The 18,307-nt window shown below is 36.0% G+C and overlaps 2 pseudogenes; both read left to right on the forward strand.

The window, feature by feature from the left end:
- Positions 1-765: 765 nt before the first annotated feature.
- Positions 766-15,727, forward strand: LOC120214792 (annotated as a pseudogene).
- Position 15,728: 1 nt separating this feature from the next.
- Positions 15,729-16,808, forward strand: LOC120214802 (annotated as a pseudogene).
- The last annotated feature ends 1,499 nt before the right edge of the window (positions 16,809-18,307 follow it).

The following is an 18,307-nucleotide window of genomic DNA, read 5'->3' on the forward strand; positions in this document are numbered from 1 at the left end:
CCTAAAATATATTAACCTCTGTACTGAGTACTCTATAAAGACATTAAATATTTAATTAAACCCACACTCCTCGAATCATAACCACAACCATATTAATTGAATTGCGACTTAATTCACAGAACCAGAACAGTAGTCGAATGGCATCTTAGGATCTGTGTAGCCTACATATCATAATCCAATGTTCTCTTTTTAAGAGAAATATATATATATATATTAGTGACCTTAACTTCACGAATCCTCCAAAAGAGTGTTATGGCCTATGGGGATTATGAACTCACTACACTCATCCATCAATGGAGGAGCATTCGGTAGATATGCTCCTCCCCTCTCTTTTCCTTTTATTTATAGAACTCTCTTCTTTTCAAGGTAGAGATTTTCCGTCTGGGAGATCACATGCGATGGTGAAAATGAAAGCTTCAAAGCCACACACCAACTGCTGTTGAAATAAAGGGTTTCCTGCTTGGCGGGCAATCCGAGTTGACCAAAACCCACGAGAAGAATAAAACAACAGAAACAAATGTCGATGCTTTTTGTTTGTTTGTAAAATCCGTGAGGCAGAGAAGACTGGAAAGCAAAGGGTCAACCCGGTTGAGGTATTTTCTTCAATCTTCATGGTTTTCAACTTGCCTGTGTACTTTGAAAACCGATTCATTTGAATTTCAATCGTTGAATATTCTTCAATCACAGAAATAGTAAACGAAAAGCTTTGTTTTTGCAGTGGGAGGAGATTTTGTGTTTTGTTTGATCTCTTTTAAACATCCTGCAATGAAGTGTTCTCAGTATTTCAATGACAAGTCTAGTAGAAGCAAGGGGCAAAGATCGGCCCCGGAGTTGAAAAAAGAAAGGAAACAAGAGGGGTTTTCGGGGAATGATCGATTCACAAAGTCCACATGTTCAGACTCACTAGCTTCTCCCCGTAGCATACCGTAGCTTCTCCCAATTTGAGGGTCTTAACTTTCTCCGAGCTTAAACAAGCCATTCGTGATTTCAATCTGCAACTCAAGATCGGCGAAGGCGGCTTCGGGAGCTTCTACAAAGGCACCACCAAGCCTGCTGATGGAAATGGCGACGAGCCTTTGGTGGTTGCTAATTTGCTATTAAGCATCTTAATAAGAATGGTTTGCAGGTACTCCCTTTAGCTCTGTTTGGGAACAGAGAAAAGTTTCCTATGACTTTCGTTTCATAGTTGTGTTTGAACTTTGATCTGGATAGGGACATAAGCAATGGGTGGCGGAGGTTCAATTTCTCGGTGTCGTTGAAAACCCGAATCTCGTTAAACTCATCGAATATTGCGCCGTCGATGGAGAAAGAGGGATCCAGCTTCTTCTGGTATATGAGTTTATGCAAAATAAGAGCTTGGAAGATCATCTTTTCCGTCATGTATTCGCTCCATTTTCCTGGAAAACAAGATTACAGATGATACTTGGAGCAGCACAAGGATTAGCTTATCTACACGAGGGCTTAGAAGTTCAGGTTCCTTTCTAAAACACTTAAACTATGCATTATGATCATATTTTGATTATCGAAATCTATGGTTTGATAATAATGCAAGATCATATATCGAGACTTCAAAGCCTCCAATGTGTTACTGGATGAGAAGTTCAACACGAAACTTTCGGATTTTGGGCTGGAAAGGGAGGGGCCAATGGCTGGCCGTACGCATGTTTCAACAGCGGTTAATATTTCTATTCTGTCTAGTTTGAAACATTGAACAACATGAAACATCCTATTACTTGTTTATGATGATGATGACAAGGTTTCATTGTGATCGGGTTGTCGGGACATATGGTTATGCCGCTCCCGATTATATCGAGACGGGACATTTAACCGATAAGAGCGATGTATGGAGTTTTGGGGTGGTATTATACGAGATACTTTCAGGCAGACTGTCATTAGAAAGAGGGCGTCCGAAAGCAGAGGAGAAACTGTTGGATTGGGTGAAACAGTTCCCTGCTGATAGTAAAAAGTTCAGCTTAATAATGGAACCATCTACTCGGAAACCAGTATTCGATCGGTGCAGCTAGAGAAATTGCCAAGTTAGCAGATACTTGTTTAGTAAAAAGTCTGAAGCAGCGGCCCAAGATGAGTAAGGTGGTGGAGAGACTTGTCATAACCATTTTTTTAGTAAAACAATTAAATATTATTTTAAAAAACGATTATGACTTTTATTTGAAAAATTGGTAATTTTGGATTGATTTGAATTAAATTGAAAATAGAGTCGCCATCGACCTTTGGGTTAGGTAGGTCAAATACCTAAAAACGTCTTTTAACAATTTTAAGAAAAATCATTTTTTAAGACAAAATTTAGTCCGCGTCACCAAAGATTCGATTAAATGGATTCGGGAGTCGGTTACGTGTGGGGAAGGAATAACACCCCACAACGCCCAAAAACTGGTACTGTGTCGCTTACACCTTGTTGTAAATGGTGGAATTTATGAGTCGGATATAAAGTTAAAATGTGATCCGTTTATTGAACATTAATTCACTTCGAACTAATTAATTATATAAAATTCTTTAACCCGAAAAGAAATCTCGAAATTAGTAATCCTCCATCGAGAAAGCTAACTTGACTATTTCTTATCAGTAAAAGAATATTCCATTAACATTGACTAAAAAAATTGAATCGAACATAAATTAACTATCGACCTCTACATAAATTAAATTGCCATATAAAAACACATTGAATCATAAGAGATTTAATCAGTAAAATAAATTAAATTTATTTCAAGTCTTATTTCGTTTGAACGTTGTATCAGATTGTACTACTTCGGTCAAGTGATACTCTCCACACCCGTTCTACAAATACATTCTTGAAATATTCGGATAACATTAATACTTAAGGAAATGGAAATAAATATGATTAAAAAATGCACAATAAAATATTTACAACAAATAGAGTTAGGCATATTTATTTACATTTGATACAAATGACTACATAACACGAAATATGCACATACATATTGAAATAAATACAAATGAATGTTACAACCCAAAATATAATGGTCAAAAAGTAAGTATTTAATAATTACAATGACTAACATGGTAATAACAAATTAAAGGGCTAAAACAGCAAAATAGAAAATTAAAAGACTAAAATGGCAAAAACAGAAATGTAGGGACTAAAATAGTAATTAAACAGAATGCAAACTAGTAACTAAAATAAACAGATTTACAAATCTTAGAGTCAAATTCGAACATCAGCCAAAATATACAACATACAAAATCAGTGACTAAAATGAAACTAATACAAACATTGTGGCCAAAGTAAAATATGAGTATAATATATACATGTAATAGGACTAAATAATAAAAATAGACATTTGAAGGTCTAAACAGTAATAAACAAAAACAAGAAGGCTGAATCATAAATAATCAAAATGTAAATTAGTGACTAAAGTGATTGATTTACAAATATTGCTTCCAAATTCGAACATAAAAACATAACACAGGATCAGTGACTAAAATGTAAGAAACATAAATATCATGGCCACTCGAATAGCAGGGAAAATATTCATAACATTAAATCAGTGATAAAAATAGAATAATTAAAAATATGGTGACCAATATCAAACAAAAACAAATATGGTAAAATAAACGAACTAGGGACTTAAATATAAACTCTGAAATGTAAGTGCTCAAAATCAAAGGAATGGAACTTCATTAAATGCCTCAATATAGGATTACAAAACCCAAGGGACTAAAAGTGTAGTTATCCCGTAACTCGAAAACTCAGATGATATTGGGGGCAAAACGACTGCGTTTTGCTCGGCATACCCCCAAAACCGAGCTCATCTCTCATAATCCCTCATTTCTCTCATTCTTCAGCAAACAGAGAGAGAGAGAAACCGAAACTCTCTCAATTCTCTCAAATGAAGAGAGAACGACCATGGTGGCCGGAGGCTCCCACGGCGGGGCCGACGGCGGCGCACGGTGGCCGGAGAAGGCCAATCGACGCCCAAAATGTCCTCTCTTCACGCTCAACCCAAAAAACAACACCCTTGACCCTAAAACCAACCCTAAACCAATAGATCTAAGTAGATACCTATGAACGAAATAAAAAAAAAACGGCGACCTTTCGGCTTCCCAAGGAGCTCCGAAAGCAGGTATGACCCTCTCCTCTCTTCTTCCTTTTGTTTTTTTTTTCGGTATCACTGTTTTTTTTTTGCTTCACTTCGAATATCCTCCTTTTTTCTTTGTTCTCTCTGTCTTCTTTATATTTTCTTTTTGGTTTTTGAAAACTCCCTCTCTCCTTTCTTTCTTTGAACCCCGAATGGTCCCCCCTCCTCCCTGTCTTCTCTTTTTTTTTTGATTTTATGTTAGCTTCCATGATTTGTGATGATTGACTTTGCTGCCCGAGACACTAGGGTCGAAGAGGCTAGATGTACCTTAGGATATCATTTGGATTTTCTTTTGATTTTTTTCCTTTATTTTTCTCTGATTGCTCTGACTGATTTGGTATTTGATGGCCTTGTTGTCACTGTGGATGATAGATTGACTCGATGAGAGGTTCGACGGTGGCTTGAGGCTCGGTGATATTCGGCTTGAACGGCTACTGGAATGTTGAAGAGGCACGACGGCTGGATTTGCTTAGGGTTGTGAAACCCTATTTACCATCGATCTGGACCGTTGAATGTCCAGATTGAATGGTCTATGTTGGTGCGGCGCTGGGATGTTGATACCCTAAGGTTAGGGTTTAGTTGGGTTGGTGTAGGTTGTGCATTGGGTTAGGGTCTGTAACCGGGCTGCTGAGTGATGAGTATGGGCTCGGGTCAATTGGGCTTCGTTTGTTGGGCATGGGTTGGCCTGCAAAACAGTGTAATAATAAATAATAAGATGACGATAATAATAATAATAATAATAATAATAAAATAACAAAAAAACCCGGACAAAAACGGGTGTCTACAGTTGCCCCTCTTTGCACATTCTTGTGTTAACAAGAATAGGGCAAAGACGACAAGAAAACACGTTTTTGTCTGGTTCTCCTCTTTTTGGTTTGAAAAAAATGGATAGTTTTGTTGGTGGGGACGACACTGCTCATACGCAATAAAGAGGTCTGGTCATCTAAGGGTGACACGGCTCTTACGTGATGAGGACGGCTGGTTATCTAGGGTGACACGGCTCATACGTGATGAAGAGATCTGGTCGGGGAATGACACGGCTCATACGTGATGAAGAGTTCTGGCCATCTAAAGGTGATAACACGGTTCCTACGTGATGAGGACGGCTGGTTATCTAGGGTGACACGGTTCATACGTGATGAAGAGATCTGGTCGGGGAATGACACGGCTCATACGTGATGAAAAAAACTGGTCGGGGGATGACACGGTTCCTACGTGATGAGGACGACTGGCCATCTTTAGGTGATAACACGGTTCCTACGTGATGAGGACGGTTGGTTATCTAGGGGTGACACGGCTCCTACGTGATGAAGAGATCTGGTCGAGGGATGGCACGGTTCCTACGTGATGAGGACGGCTGGCCATCTTTAGGTGATAACACGGTTCCTACGTGATGAGGACGGCTGGTTATCTATGGAGTTATGGTTTCAAGAGAAACCAAATTAAAGATTTGTTTCAAAAGAAACAAACCCAAAGATTTGTTTCAAGAAAAATAAACTCAAAGATGATATTTTTAAAAAAACTGTCTCGAAAGAGACAAAATTCGTTTCAAAGGAAACGACTCAAATATGGCATTTAAAGGGAATTGTCTCAAGTGAGACAAAATTTGTTTTTAAGGGAAACGTTCTCAAAGATGGATGTTTCATGGGAAATTGTCTCAAATGAGACAAAATTCATTTCAAGAGAAACGATCTCAAAGATGTTTATTTGTTTCAAGGGAAACAGATTCAAAGATGGTAAATTTGTTTCCAAAGAAACAAACTCAAAGATTTTTCTCAAGGAAACTGTCTCGAGAGACACAAATTTTGTTTCCAAGAAAGAGATTCAATGATTTTTTTTTTGAAAAGACATTGTCATAAGAGACAAACTTTGTTTTTCAGAAAATTGTATCTTAGTGAGACAAAATTTTGTTTCCAAAGAACAGACTCAGATTTTTCTTCAAAAGAAACTGTTTTAAGCGATAAAACCTTGTTTCCAGAGAAACAAACTCAAAGATGATCTTGTTTTAAGAGAAAATGTTTCAAGAGACAAAATTCGTTTCAAAGGAAACGACTCAAATAGGACATTGAAAGGAAACTGTCTCATGTGAGATAGAATTTGTTTTAATAGAAACGATCTCAAAGATGTTTTTTTCAAAAGAAGTTGTCTCAAGAGACAAAATTTTGTTTCAAGGAAACAAACTCAAAGATTTTTCAAAAGAAATTGTCTTTAAGAGATAAAATTTTGTTTCAAAAGAAACAGACTCAAAGATGGATCACATCTTAAGTGAGACCAAATTTGTTTCAAATGAAACAATCTCAAAAGTTAGTTTTTCATTAGAAACTGTCTCAAGAGAGACAACATTTGTTTTTAAAGAAATAGACTCAAAGATGATTTTGTTAAGAGAAACAAACTCAAAGATTTTCAAAATGAACATATTCAAAGATTTACTTCAATAAAAACTGTCTCAAGAGATACAAAATTCATTTTAAGAGAAACAGATTCAAAGATTTTTTTCAAAAGAAATTATTTTAAGAGAGACAAAATTTTGTTTCCAAAGAGACAGACTCAAAGATTTTTGTTTCAAAAGAAATTATCTTAAGAGAGAAAAAATTTTGTTTCCAAAGAAACAAACTCAAAGATTTTTGTTTCAAAAGAAATTATCTTAAGAGAGAAAAAAATTTATTTCCAAAGAAACAAACTCAAAGATTTTTGTTTCAAAAGAAACAATCTCAAAGATTTTTTCACAAAATTGTCTCAAGAGAGACAAAACTTTGTTTCAGACTCAAAGATTTTTCATGAAATTGTCTCAAGAGAGACAAAACTTTGTTTCAAAATAAATAGACTCAAAGATTTTTTTTCAAAAGAAACAACTCAAAGATTTTTATTCAAAATGAACAAACTCCAAGATTTTTATTCAAAAGGAACAAACTCAAATATTTTTTTCAAGAGGAACAAACTCAAAGATTTTTTCACAAAATTGTCTCAAGAGAGACAAAACTTTGTTTCAGACTCAAAGATTTTTTCAAAAGAAACAACTCAAAGATTTTTATTCAAAAGGAACAAACTCCAAGATTTTTATTCAAAAAGAACAAACTCAAAGATTTTTTTCAAGAGGAACAAACTCAAAGATTTTTTCAAGAGAAACTGTCTCAAGAGAGACCAAAAAAAATCGTAAAAGATTCAAATATTGTCGATTTTGTTTATATGGAAATAATCTCAAAGGTGTTTTCAAAAGTGTTTATTTTGTTTCAAATGAAACAATTTCAGGATTTGTTAAAAGGGGAAACTGTCTCGTGCGAGACAAATCAGCTTTGAAAATCTCAAGTGATATTAATTTGCTTAAGTACAACAACCTGAAATTTGTATTATGAGAGAAAATGATGTCTCAAGCGAGACGAAATTTGCTTTAAGATATAGTCTCAAATGAGACAAAATTTGTTTTTAGAGAAATTGTCTCAAGCGAGACAAAGTTTGTTTTTGAGAAAACGATCTCAAGTGAGATCAACTTTGTTTAATGTGAAACAAATTCGAAATTTGGATCTCAAAGGGAAAAGGTCTCAAGCGAGACGAAATTTGTTTTGAAAGAAACAAGAATCTAAGGTGAGATTAATTTTGTTTTTAGTGAATCAAATTCAAATTTGTATCTCAAAGGAAAAATGTCTCAAGCGAGACGCAATTTGTTTTAAAATTCAAAATTTGTGGAAATTTGGGAAAAATGTCTCAAGCGAGACATAATTTGTTTTAAAGAGAAAGTTGTCTCAAGCGAGACAAAATAAAATTTGTTTTTAAGAAAACTATCTCTAGTGAGACGACACTTTATTTTTTTAAAGAAAATAATCTCAATAGCTCAAAGTTTGTCTATTGATTCCTGCATGTTGAGGAAACATCTTCAGAAGATCTGATTGTTGACTTCAGGAAGCCAAATATGTGATTGCATTGTTCTTTCAGGTTGAAAACATCTGGTTATTTCCGAGCTCTTATTTCCTGAAAAGATCAGAATGATGCATTTTTGACTAACTATCTTGGATGTTATGATAGATGTCAATATGAAATTTATTTGATTTTTTTATTGAAATTGTCCTCAAGTGAGGAGAAAAATGTCTTTAATACACATGATGATAAATGTTTGATACAAATTTTATGTATCATGTATGTATGTGTATGTATGTATGTATGTAAGTTTTTCTCGATCTGGAAGGAGAATAGTTGCGAGAGCAGTCTGCACTCTATATTGATTCAATTTGTTTGTATTTCCACTAGGGTGTACTCTTGCAAGCCTTGACCTGAGACCATTTGTTTGCCTTGCCCTATCAAATTTTGCCCCAAAATAGCTTCTCTTGCCCAATTTCGATTCTGAGCTTCGGATATATATTTGTTGAATTCCAAGATATTTCCGGAGAGATTATCTTGTTTGAAAATGTTTTTCTTCTTCTTGAATTTCAAAATTTTGAAAAATATTGCCTCCTTCTAAGTTTCACAATTGAAGCCATCATAAAACATGAATTCATTGGATATCAAAAGAATCAAATGCTCTTTTAATCATTGATAGTTACAATCTTTGACAATATCAAGATCGACAGGTGGGTTTAGAGGTTGGCTACCTAAATTCTAAGGTGTTTCATCCATTGGTCCTCGTGAAGGTAATGACATACCCCTCTTTCTTGATTTGGCATTTTAATCGGAGGCGAACAAAATGACACAACTAGCATAGTCACTTGCTAAACTCTTTAGAACACTTTTGTTTCAGTTCTCTGAAATCTTCAATTTGTTCAAGCTTCGTAGACTTACCTAGTCAAGGTAGTGCAGAAATATCGGTCTAAAAACGAGAATTCTGAGTGCTCGTGTGAAGTCGACTATAACAGGCGTTCCTCAACTCCCTTAGTCCATATTCACCGAAACTCCTTATTTAGTAAATTTGATTTAATTTGCCATTGTTTGGCTAGCTGAATTCAGCTTATTGTACATATTTATAATTGCCTTTATCAAGCTAGCTGAAGGATTCATGTCATCACAAAGTCTTTGACTTGACAACCACAGTGGAGCATACACCGGATTGCCAAATACCCGATCAATGTCATGGTTTGAATGTACTCTATTCATAAAGCCAGGGCTTTCGAGTTTCCTCTATTACCAATTGCTTTAGCAGAATAGCTCAGCTTTATTGTATACATATATATGTTTTTGTTTGTTTGTTTACGGATTCCATTTCTTAAGCTCGCTGAGGACAACCTGTTATAGTCTCGGTGTTGTTGAAGGTCAGAAAATCTCATCGTTAGAGTTCAATTCCAAGCAACTGACCTAAACTAGATTCATCTACTTGACCATTCCATCTGAGAAGATTATGATCATCATTTAACGTCATAAACAGAAATAATAACCAATTAGTTTTGCAATCTCATGTGCTAGTTGCCCCTTTTATCCGCTCCTAACACATACCTGAATGCCAAACCCTTTGATTGACTCTTTATGTGAACAGAAAACTAGCTCGGTCCCTGCAAGAAAATGGTATGTATTCTGGTGTACCTCTGGATTAGGATCAAGGGGTCATTGTTTTGCAGGGTTCAATCTTGTCATTTGTCAAAGATTTACAACCTCAATTATTAAAATGCTTTTAATTAAAATGATATTCAAAGAATTCAAGATTAAAATTTGCTCATTGTCATTTTTTTAAAGGAAGTATTTTATTTACAATGTTCGAACGTCAAGTGACTTACAAAAATTTAAACATAAGAAGAACAAATTCAAACAAGATGTCATGCATGAGAATGCAACAAAATCTCCTGATGGATGCCCCGACCGACTTCCGATCAGAATGCCCCATTACACATTGAACGTTAATGTCCCTGAATCGATCAGATCTTGGACCTTGCACTTTAATGCCCTACAATTCTCAGTGGTATGCCCTGAGATCCCAATGTGATAGCTGCATATGGCATTAATATCATGGCCTTCAGGATATGGGTCAGTTCTTGGTTTGGATTGAACTGGAATCACCAGGTTGTTCTCAATTAGAGCTGGGAGCAATTCCTCATATGTCATCGGAATTGGATTGATGCATGTCTTTTTACGAAAAACATTATGAGACACGGTCCCCAGATTAGTTAAATCCACTAGACTGACCTCAGCTCTTTCCTCAATGTCAGTATGGCTAGTACCACATATCTGGCCATTATTAATAGCTCTTTCAATCATTTCTCCACACATGACAATGTCAGAGAAACTCTTAGTGGCAACCCCTATCATGTAGTCGATATAAGGAGACTGTAATGTATCTATGAATATAGTGATGAACTCTCTTTCAGTCATTGGTGGATGCACTTGAGATGCAATATCCCTCCATCGTTGTGCGTACTGTCGAAAACTCTCATAATTCTTCATCCCCATATTCTGAAGAATTGTTCGATCGGGGGTCATATCAATCATGTGCTTGTATTGGCCCAGAAAAGCACTAGCTAAATCCCTCCAGGAGCGGACTTGAGAACGACTCAGTTGGTGGTACCACCTTGAAGCGGGTCCAATCAAACTGTCTTGAAAGCAGTGGATCAACATCTGATCATTGTTAGTGTATCCAGTCATTCTTCGAATAAACATCGTGAGGTGGGCATTGGGGCAACTGGTTCCCCTGTACTTTTCAAACTCGGGCATCTTGAATTTGGGCGGGAGCACCAAGTCGGGAACTAGTACTAGTTCTGTTGCATCCATCCCGTTGTGAGAGGTTTGTCCTCTCATTCCCTGAAATATCTCTCTGCACCACTGTTTCAGATTCTCTGGGATCTCGTTCTTGGCTCTTCTCGTCGCTTGGTGACTAGGAATCCTGTTGGACGAGATAAGTGGTTGTGAATTAGCCTGTGCCTTCACACATTCAACTATTTCACGGGTCAAGGAAATTTTCTCTCTGCCTTTTCCTTGGTTAAGCTCAGCCATTTTTGCTACCATTTGGCCAACTATGTCCTTTTGGTTTTGCAAGATACGATCCACGGTGGTCTTTTGCATCTGCTCCATTTTAACCTCCCACTCGCTTGCATCTTTTGTAAACTCTCTTCTAGCTCTTTCTTCAGTTGCTCGAATTTTGCATCCATTCTCAATACTGTGTGAATGCAGTTGCACAGTTAGAAGTGTTTCCTTAAAGTTTCCCGCAATGTATGATTAATGCATGTAACAATGCTTAAATGAATATTGTGCAAAATGTAATGATGAAAATGCAGATGCAAAAATATTGATCCCAACGACGAATATTTTAGAACAATTTTCACCAGAGATAAAAGTTTTCACATTACAAGACAGTCCCCTTTACAGACTTGACTTCGCTTAGATGGTTGAGTCTGAAGTAGATCGATGCTTCGTCTCGGATCTTCGTCCCCGAAAATGATGCCCCTCATTGCTATGTAACCTAACTCGGTTGAGGCCCAGCGGTGTTGAAGTCATTACGCCACTCTTCAATGATTAGAGTTGGAATGATCGTAAAAGAGAATCCACTACAGGATTCTACCTCAAATCAATGAATCGTCATTTCAGTATCGGCTATTGCACGATCATCGAGCAATTCTCATTTTAGCACCCTTAACTTCTTTAAGCCCTCGATACATGTCTTTATATGTGACTGCTTGATTAAAAAACTTTTATCTCTTCTTGAGAAAATTTTCTCTCGAATATCCCCTTACGGATCAACACTTTTGCATTATGATGATGCAATGCAATGCAATGCAAATGACAAAATGACACAAACAAAAGAGAAGAAATAGTTAGTATACACAAACAAAAGAGAAAAATAAGTTGGTACATGTAAAATAATTGATACAAATAAAAATGTAATTCAGAGATGGATATAACACCTACCCCGTCATGATATCTACCCAAACATGCTTTCAATTAAATAACAATCCTACCCGGACATGCTATCTACCCAAAATGATCTATTTTCAAGAAATTGGTCCTAACCGCATGGTATCTAGTTCGCATGCTTTTATTCGAAAAGAAAAATTAATTCTGCGAACCTTAGCAGAATATAAGGGTTTAGAAACGCTCCTCCTTGGTGTACACTTAGTTTGGGTACCTACAGACGGACATAGGTTCGATATAGCTATACCTAGGGTGACCGTTCTACGGTTCACTATATGCATGGTTTTGGCTCTAACTGGAAAAAGGGACTCGAATTGTCCTTGATGTCGGTGCCCCATTGGGCTGCCAAACCCTCTATCCTCACCCATTACAGGTTTCAAACGGAACGAGTTCAATTCGAGGGGATTCATTGCCTTATACCTGTACGAGGAATAAATCCCTACGAAGGTATAAGGTATGTATCCCATGGGTTATTTGCTAAAACTCATACGAAGAATAAATTCTTACGAGAGTAAAGCATTCACCCCGACTAATTTGGATCGAAGCTCGTGTCTAGAGCTTATGTTATGCTAATGCGAGTGATGTGTGTGAGGAGGAACATACCTACCTTCGACCCAAAAGGAAAACAAAACAAGGAAAAATGATAGAATCCTGACAAAGCTGAAAACCAAAAAGAAAATGTTAGTACGACAAAAAACGAAGCAATTAAAAATTTCAATAAACGGATCATAAATTAACTAAAAAACTAGAAATCATAATTTCCACCAAGATGACAATATGTAAACGACATACAGCCTGACTCTCTAAAAAAAAAGTTCCCCAGCGGAGTCGCCAAGCTGTCATAACCATTTTTTAGGTGGAACAATTAAATATTATTTTAAAAAACGATTATGACTTTTATTTGAAAAATTGGTGATTTTGGATTGATTTGAATTAAATTGAAAATAGAGTCGCCATCGACCTTTGGGTTAGGTAGGTCAAATACCTAAAAACGTCTTTTAACAATTTTAAGAAAAATCATTTTTTAAGACAAAATTTAGTCTGCGTCACCAAAGATTCGATTAAATGGATTCGGGAGTCGGTTACGTGTGGGGAAGGAATAACACCCCACAACGCCCAAAAACTGGTACTGTGTCGCTTACACCTTGTTGTAAATGGTGGAATTTATGAGTCGGATATAAAGTTAAAATGTGATCCGTTTATTGAACATTAATTCACTTCGAACTAATTAATTATATAAAATTCTTTAACCCGAAAAGAAATCTCGAAATTAGTAATCCTCCATCGAGAAAGCTAACTTGACTATTTCTTATCAGTAAAAGAATATTCCATTAACATTGACTAAAAAAATTGAATCGAACATAAATTAACTATCGACCTCTACATAAATTAAATTGCCATATAAAAACACATTGAATCATAAGAGATTTAATCAGTAAAATAAATTAAATTTATTTCAAGTCTTATTTCGTTTGAACGTTGTATCAGATTGTACTACTTCGGTCAAGTGATACTCTTCACACCCGTTCTACAAATACATTCTTGAAATATTCGGATAACATTAATACTTAAGGAAATGGAAATAAATATGATTAAAAAATGCACAATAAAATATTTACAACAAATAGAGTTAGGCATATTTATTTACATTTGATACAAATGACTACATAACACGAAATATGCACATACATATTGAAATAAATACAAATGAATGTTACAACCCAAAATATAATGGTCAAAAAGTAAGTATTTAATAATTACAATGACTAACATGGTAATAACAAATTAAAGGGCTAAAACAGCAAAATAGAAAATTAAAAGACTAAAATGGCAAAAACAGAAATGTAGGGACTAAAATAGTAATTAAACAGAATGCAAACTAGTGACTAAAATAAACAGATTTACAAATCTTAGAGTCAAATTCGAACATCAGCCAAAATATACAACATACAAAAACAGTGACTAAAATGAAACTAATACAAACATTGTGGCCAAAGTAAAATATGAGTATAATAATATAACATGTAATAATAGGACTAAAATAATAAAAATAGACATTTGAAGGTCTAAACAGTAATAAACAAAAACAAGAAGGCTGAATCATAAATAATCAAAATGTAAATTAGTGACTAAAGTGATTGATTTACAAATATTGCTTCCAAATTCGAACATAAAAACATAACACAGGATCAGTGACTAAAATGTAAGAAACATAAATATCATGGCCACTCGAATAGCAGGGAAAATATTCATAACATTAAATCAGTGATAAAAATAGAATAATTAAAAATATGGTGACCAATATCAAACAAAAACAAATATGGTAAAATAAACGAACTAGGGACTTAAATATAAACTCTGAAATGTAAGTGCTCAAAATCAAAGGAATGGAACTTCATTAAATGCCTCAATATAGGATTACAAAACCCAGGGGACTAAAAGTGTAGTTATCCCGTAACTCGAAAACTCAGATGATATTGGGGGCAAAACGACTGCGTTTTGCTCGGCATACCCCCAAAACCGAGCTCATCTCTCATAATCCCTCATTTCTCTCATTCTTCAGCAAACAGAGAGAGAGAGAAACTGAAACTCTCTCAATTCTCTCAAATGAAGAGAGAACGACCATGGTGGCCGGAGGCTCCCACGGCGGGGCCGACGGCGGCGCACGGTGGCCGGAGAAGGCCAATCGACGCCCAAAATGTCCTCTCTTCACGCTCAACCCAAAAAACAACACCCTTGACCCTAAAACCAACCCTAAACCAATAGATCTAAGTAGATACCTTTGAACGAAATGAAAAAAAACGACGACCTTTCGGCTTCCCAAGGAGCTCCGAAAGCAGGTATGACCCTCTCCTCTCTTCTTCCTTTTGTTTTTTTTTTCGGTATCACTGTTTTTTTTTGCTTCACTTCGAATATCCTCCTTTTTTCTTTGTTCTCTCTGTCTTCTTTATATTTTCTTTTTGGTTTTTGAAAACTCCCTCTCTCCTTTCTTTCTTTGAACCCCGAATGGTCCCCCCTCCTCCCTGTCTTCCTCCCTGTCTTCTCTCTTTTTTTTTTGATTTTATGTTAGCTTCCATGATTTGTGATGATTGACTTTGCTGCCCGAGACACTAGGGTCGAAGAGGCTAGATGTACCATAGGATATCATTTGGATTTTCTTTTGATTTTTTTCCTTTATTTTTCTCTGATTGCTCTGACTGATTTGGTATTTGATGGCCTTGTTGTCACTGTGGATGATAGATTAACTCGATGAGAGGTTCGACGGTGGCTTGAGGCTCGGTGATATTCGGCTTGAACGGCTACTGGAATGTTGAAGAGGCACGACGGCTGGATTTGCTTAGGGTTGTGAAACCCTATTTACCATCGATCTGGACCGTTGAATGTCCAGATTGAATGGTCTATGTTGGTGCGGCGCTGGGATGTTGATACCCTAAGGTTAGGGTTTAATTGGGTTGGTATAGGTTGTGCATTGGGTTAGGGTCTGTAACCGGGCTGCTGAGTGATGAGTATGGGCTCGGGTCAATTGGGCTTCGTTTGTTGGGCATGGGTTGGCCTGCAAAACAGTGTAATAATAAATAATAATAAAATAATAAGATGACGATAATAATAATAATAATAATAATAAAATAACGAAAAAACCCGGACAAAAACGGGTGTCTACAAGACTAAAGCAGATAATCCAAGATTCAGAGGAAGGAATCGCCGGCGAACCGGAGAGTTCTCTCGAGACATCAGAAATTCAAGCAGGCAAGACGGAAGAGAACTTGAATGATCGGGCGTCGGAATAGTTTAATGGATCAATCACCATTTCTTAAGCTCGGGCGCTGGCATTGGTGGCTATTGGGTTCTATCAACATTTTGTTCCTTATTGTAGGCCAAGCTTCTGCTGTTCTTCTGGGGAGATTTTATTATGATCAAGGTGGGAATAGTGAATGGATGGCAACTTTTGTGCAAACTGCTGGATTTCCAATCCTTTTCATCCCTTTGTTTCTTCTTCATCCGTCTCGGAAACTGGAGACTTCGACTTCTTCATCAATCTCGCCTTCCATCAAAGTTGTTGCTTTGCTCTATTTTGCTCTTGGATTAGTTGCAGCCGGTGACAATATGTTGTACTCTGTTGGGCTGTTGTATCTCTCGTCTTCTAATTATTCCCTCATTTGTGCTACTCAGCTTTCAATGCCGTTTTTTCGTACTTTCTTAATTCGGAGAAGATGACTGCTTTAATTCTCAATTCTGTGGTTATCCTCTCATTGTATGCTGCTCTGATTGCGGTTAACGATGATTCGCAAGTGATGTCAGGAGTTTCCAAGGGGAAGTATCTCCTAGGCTTCGTATGCACCCTCGAGCTTCTGCTCTTTACTCCCTTTCACTCTCTCTTATGCAACTCTCGTTTCAGAAGGTGTTGAAAAGGGAAAAAGTGTGGTTTTTGAAATGCAGATTTATACATCACTCATGGCGACTTGTTTCGATCGCCAGTATGTTTGCGAGTGGGGAATGGAAGGGTCAACAGCGGAAGAGTTTCATACGTGCTGACACTGGTTTGGACCGCCGTAAGTTGGCAGGTATGTGCTGTTGGGGTGGTGGGGTTGATTTTCGCGGTGTCGTTGCTCTTCTCCAACGTGATAAGTACTCTGTCGTTGGCGATTACACCTTTAGTTTCTCTGGTAGTTTTTCATGACAAGATGAATGGGGTGAAGGTAATTGATATGCTAATTGCACTGTGGTTTTTGCTCTTATATTTACCAAAATTATCTAGATGATGCAGAGGCAAGGAAAATGGGATCACAATCACACACTGATGATACTGAAGAAAGCCATCATGCATTCATCTGGCTGTCATGGAACATGAATTTGATAGTCCTTTTTTGACAATTTCATTTTTTTATGAGAAATGAGAAAGAAAATACTGTAAATGTTACAAGTGAAGTCAGTCTACGTTTCCTCCTTCAATCCTAAACACATTTATTGTATATTTATTTATCTATCAGTCTATTGTACAGCGTAGCTTTAATTTATGGTAGATAACTAGGAACTTAACTAATTATTGAATAAGCAGAGCACATGAGCGACTCACCTGAACCTGCTCTCAGCAATGAAGCAACAAAATCTTGTGTGCCGGTAGATGGTTTTGGTGTGGTCATCAAAGTTAGTGGTGGATTAAGGGGGAGTCTCAAAATTTAAAATGATCATATATTTTTAATTTTTTTATATTTTTTTATTGAAAATTTATTTTCGTCTATGAAATTTTATAAGTTTATGTTCGTATCCTCTAAATATAAGTTCAGCCGTTAACATAAAATCTAGCATCCGTCTTTGATTAAAGTATTCTAATATTGTTTAGGTGCTAAATTTTGTAAAGGATAATACAATATTTTGGACATCGATGAATTTAGAAATATTTTTTAGAATGAATAGATATATTTTAGCAACATTAAATTTTTGTATGGAGTAAATCAAATAAAATTTTAAAATAAACGTAGTTAATAAAATAAATAAATACTTAAAAAATCAAATTATTTATATATATAGTCCATTTTATTTTATTTATATTTGTGGTTTATAAATGTGCATATTTTTTAGACATAGTATAAATTTATTTTTTTTATCAAAAAGTTAAAAACATTATTTATTTTTTGCCAAAGGCTTAATTAGGGATGGGCATGGCCCGGGTTTCGGTCAACCCGACCGACCTAAAAATTTTATATCCTTCACCCGACCCGATTTTTAAGATAAAATCCTGAACCCGATCCGATACAACCTGAAATAATAATAAAATATTATTTTTATTCAATACAACAGTGATTTAATTGAAAAAATAATATATAGAGGACTATTATTGTAATTATTCCTAAATATAAAAAGTAAAAATATTTTTTTCGGGTCTGGTCAGGTTGGGTATTTCTGACCCTAAACCCGAATACGACCTGACCCGAACATCACTCTTAAAATTGACCCGACCCGACTCGACTGAACCTGATTTTTTTTTTAAATTCCAACCCAATTAGGTATGGTCAAGTCGGAACCCGTCAGATTCGGATTTTATGCCCATCCCTAGACTCAACAGGAGCTTACATATAATAAAATATTGTTGTTTTCTTAAAATAATTTTCAAATATGGGACTGAGAAAACCTTATCGGAAATATGTGGCTGTAATGACCTTTAATCTTCTTTTTCTCTAAGTGATCGAGCAGATTTTTTAGTGATATTAAGACGAATTTTGAACTAAATTGCCCTTCCGCTTCATCTATAAAAAACGAAGTATCCCTCAATTGGAAAATCACGCTTTCATTTGTCTTCTCTTTTTTATATTCTCTACTTTTGTAGTAACTTTTTAGTTTTTTTTTTGTATTTTTATTTTTTATATATA

Source organism: Hibiscus syriacus, unplaced genomic scaffold, assembly GCF_006381635.1.
Source record: "Hibiscus syriacus cultivar Baekdansim isolate YM2019G1 unplaced genomic scaffold, ASM638163v2 tig00000764_pilon, whole genome shotgun sequence".
In the NCBI taxonomy this organism is placed as follows: Eukaryota; Viridiplantae; Streptophyta; class Magnoliopsida; order Malvales; family Malvaceae; genus Hibiscus; species Hibiscus syriacus.